We start from the raw sequence: 4543 nt of genomic DNA, 5'->3' as shown, positions 1-4543 counted from the left end.
TGAACAGGCCCTTTATGAACTTCAAAGGGATCTGAAAACAACACTTTTTAAAAGAGTATCTTGGGGTGTAGGTGGTCAAAATAGAAAACTGAGCTGAGACTCTAAGTTCAATCCATCCATTGGTTTTTACTTAGGAGGAAGAAATGTCAGGCTGGTGCAGGCTGGTTAGGTGCATGTGGTTATCTTTACCTAAATGAGTTCACTTTGTGGCTGCCAGGTTGGGCAGAAGTACCTGTCCCCTGTTAGGCTTAGCAAGGTTCTCCAGGAGTTTCTCCATGGGTAGAGCTTCTAGCTCCTGCAGCACATCTGTGGCCGTGCAGGCTGCCACTTTCTTGGTTGCTCTTTTTACCCCACTGGTGGATGAGCTGCAATGGTCTCCATTTGTCCCATATGTGTTTACTTCTTCTTCTTCTTTTGCATATTAAACACATTATTCTGTTTCTATGTATTTGCTATGATTTGCTATTTGTTAAGTAACATTGCTTCACTCACTATGCCGGGTTTGTGTGTGGAAGCATTCAGTTGCTGGCAAATCTCGTGTGCTGACGAAGACCAGAGGGCGGGCCCACATTACACCGGTTTTAGAATCGCTGCATTGGCTCCCCGTGTGTTTCAGGATCGATTTTAAAGTTCTTTTATTGGTTTTTAAATGTCTTAATGGTCTTGGGCCTTCTTATCTCTCAGATCTGCTTTTACCATACGAACCCTCGCGGACCCTGAGGTCCTCTGGTACTGGCCTTTTGATTGTCCCTAAAGTCAGGACACATACTCACGGAGAGGCAGCTTTTCAGTGGTATGGTCCTCGTCTGTGGAACAGCCTGCCGGAGGAGCTCAGGGCCGCAGAGAACGTACATGTTTTTAAGAACAGGCTCAAGACCCACCTTTTTAATTTAGCTTTTACTTAACGTTTATCTATTTTATGCTTATTTATTCTATCCTGTTATTCTTTTATTAATTTAGGATTTACCTAATATTTGCTTGATTTTATTCTTATTTATTTTTTAATCTTCTTATTCTATTTATATTTATATTGTATCCTGTTCTTATTTATTTATCATTTTACCCTATATATATCGTATTGCATCATATCTCCAGTGTTTCCTCGGAGGGCGCTCTCTGCACCGGGGCTGTGATTGACCGTGGCTGCTGGGTCTCTGGGGTCCTCTCAGCCTGGCTGGGGGGCTCCTTTGTCTCCCTCCTGCTGTGTGCCCAGCCCGGAGGCTGCGGTCTGTGACCGGCTCCCGGTGCAGACGGCTCCCTGTTATAGTGTTTCCTCACTTGGCTCATGCGAGTCCAGCCCAATTTTTACTCTTTAAGTGTGTGTGTGTGTGTGTGTGTGTGTGGGTGGGGGTGGGGGTGGGGGGATATATGTGTATTGAGAGTGTGGGGAGTGAGTTGGAGGGTGGGGTGGGCTGCTTTTAACTATGTAAAGCACTTTGTGCTACATTTTCTCTGTATGAAAAGTGCTTTATAAATAAAGATTGATTGATTGATTGAAATCAAACATTCTGCAAATGAAGCTGAATACTCAGTTACATGTTTCTTTACATTTTATTATGTTACAGATTAAGTCATTTGTTCTTACTTTGTTTGTCTTTTCAGTCTTCATGAGGGTCAGGTGTGGGGAAACGCCCGCCCGGCATTTCCTCATTTTAAAGTCCTGCTGATGTCACACATGACATCAGCAGGTCAAACCAAGTGGAGGGGTTTGTTTGTCCATAGAGATGCTTCCTTTTGTTTGTTTTAAGGTTTAAATGGATTTGTTGAATGTGTTTCTTTTCATCAATACTGCCATTTAGTTGTGTAAATGTGCATGTTAGAAGTGTGAAGAGGTTTTGTGCTTAGAAATGTATAGAAACCAATCATTTACTGACAGAGCTGAAAGCAAAGCTGTGTCTGTACATCTGCCTGTTTAAGCACAGGAAGTAGTTTCTAGTTTCATCTAGTTTGTCAACTTCCTGTGTGTGTTCATGTGACTGTTAGTGACTGAGAGAGGTGTTAAAAACAGGAAGTGGGGTTGCTAAGCGGTTGCACAGACTGGGATGAGGACCTTTGACCTGAGCAGGAAGAACAGCCTGAGGTTTCTATGGTTTATAATCCGGAGAAACTCTGCCTGTGTAAAAATAACAGCATTATCTGCACACAGCTGGTTATTGATGTTCTGACAGACATTTGGTAAATCATGAATGTAAAAAGAAAAGAAAATTGGTCCCAGTATGGAACCTCAGGGTACTCCAACTTTACAATGAAGGCAAGGAGATTTAATACAGAGTCCATTTGAAAACATGCAAACTGAATCATAACAGAGTCTTTTTTTCCTTCAAACATTCAGGACAACAAACGTATCTGTAAAAAGCAGCTGAAACTTCCAGAAACTGAAGAAAAACAACACTCAACTCAAAGCTTCAAGGAACTAAACTATGAACCCTGAGTCTGTTGCCATCTTTTATATACAGACTATAGATCATCTACAGTGGAAATAAGTATTTACACCTGGTTAGAGACATTTAATGTTAACCAACGCACACACACACAAACCTTAAAAAGAGGAAGCGTTTTTAACACTCGGCCTCGTTGGTCCAGCGGTGAGTCCGTTACCGTGAGCTATGGATTCAGGATATACAGATTTGTGCTGTTTGTGCTGGAACTAAGCTGCACACAGCTGATGTTAGCCAGGAAAACATTACACACTGCTTCACTTACCTTCACATGGAGACGATCAGCATCTGTCACAAACACCAAGTTCAAGAAAGAGGAACTTTGAAGAGGAAGGAAACACCCAGAGAGGCGTCCACAGACCAACATCCCAGCTGTGGTGTGTGGTAACTTCTGAGGAAAGGCAAACTGTGATGATGCTCACCCCGCCCCCAATACACTCACAAAAATATACATCCTGCTCTACTATTGAGCAATTTATCAAGAAAGTGGATCTGACTAAAACAGCATTAGTGCTGCCTGTCTGCTCTCTACATGTACGTCTTCACCTTCCCCTAACTCTTTTGGCTCTCGGCGAAGGCAGTCACACTTTTTCTCCTCTCCTCCTTCCCCTTATCTTCCCTGCTTAGCCTCTTGTGTCCTTGTCTTGTCTCGTGTGTATTACTTTTCCCTGGAACACTCTCTCACAGTCTGTTCTCTAAAACCTAAAAGGGAATTATGGATTTGATCAACTGGTCTCTGAATGCATTTGCCACCCTTTTCTCAACGAGAAGCCTGGGCCCGAGTGCCCTGAGGGACTTTCCCTGCCGGATACACGATGGACGGGTGGCAGAAATGGAGGATCGTGTGCCTGGCGGGACTGCAACAGGAATCGCAGCAGGTTTAGCTGTGCAACATGTCAGAAATTCACCTGTACCAAATGCAGGGATGATGGACACTGGATCTGCAAACGCTGTAAAGTCTGAAACACTTTGAAATAAAACAGACTTGTGTATCCATATATTGTGAATGTGTGTCTTTTATATGTAGGTTGTAAAACAGAGGTTTTGTCACGGTCTGCCAGCCAGACCGTGGGGATGTGGGGAATGGAGGACCCATAACGCAGACTCTGCGATGCAAACAGTGCTCTTTATTTACAGTGAAAAGCTGTAAACACAATAACTCCTCGTTGCTCCCTCGAACCCCGTGTGCGCGCTTCCCATGGCTCGTGCTCCCCGCTGTTGTGTTTCCGCACTCCGCGTGCGTGCTGCCTTTCTGGACCACTCTTCCTCCTGCAGGGAAACCATAGATGCAGCCGTCAACACTAACCCTCGGCGGGCATATACACACAGCACAGACATAAATTGACACACTGACTTGGTACGATAACTCAATGATCCCGCGCCAGTGGGAGCTCAGACTCTCTCCTAAGTAGCTCCCCCGACGAGCCCTGATCACCAACAGGTGTGGCAGGAACTTCAGGTGTGGCCAGTCCTTCCGCAGGGCTACACCCATCAGGCCTGCAGGTGGCTGTGCTCCATCCTCCAGCCACACCCGCAGACATACACACCCACACCCTGCCTATACATACGAGTGGGACACAGACTAACACAGCATTGTGCAGAAAAACACACACATCACCAAATAATAATAATAATAATAATAATAATAATAATAATAATAATAATAATAATAATACAACAACAACAGTCAAAACTGCTCATGGACCCCGAGTCCTCCAGAGCCGGGTCCGTGACAGGTTTGGCCTGCCTTGGGTCTGAGTAAACAAATGCCAATGTTGCACAAACACACACACACACACACACACACACACAGCAAATCTGCATTTATTTGTCCCACAAGTGGAAAATCTGTATTGTCATTGGAAAAAAGTGGACAGTGCAAGACAAAAGCAGCTAAATAAAAACTGTACAAAGAGCACTGTATAGAAAGTGCACTATACAAACAATCTGGAAACATAAATATGGACACGTGTATTCAAAAATATTGGTGTGTGTATACACACACACACACATACATATATATATATATATATATATATATATATATATATATATATATATATATATATATATATATATATATATATACAGTGGGGCAAAAAAGT

The 4543-nt window shown here is 43.4% G+C and overlaps 1 long non-coding RNA gene across 1 annotated transcript; it reads right to left on the bottom strand.

Annotated features, from left to right (window-relative positions):
• Positions 1-3545: 3545 nt before the first annotated feature.
• Positions 3546-4096, bottom strand: LOC145424091 (uncharacterized). Its single transcript, XR_013905047.1, has 2 exons — positions 3793-4096; positions 3546-3707 (listed from the first exon to the last, which is right to left on the bottom strand). It is a non-coding gene; the product is annotated as an uncharacterized LOC145424091 (long non-coding RNA).
• Positions 4097-4543: the final 447 nt, after the last annotated feature.

Source organism: Astatotilapia calliptera, chromosome 3, assembly GCF_964374335.1.
Source record: "Astatotilapia calliptera chromosome 3, fAstCal68.1, whole genome shotgun sequence".
Taxonomy (NCBI): Eukaryota; Metazoa; Chordata; class Actinopteri; order Cichliformes; family Cichlidae; genus Astatotilapia; species Astatotilapia calliptera.
Note: the sequence above shows the minus strand (reverse complement) of the source record. Positions and strands in the feature narration are given on the sequence as shown.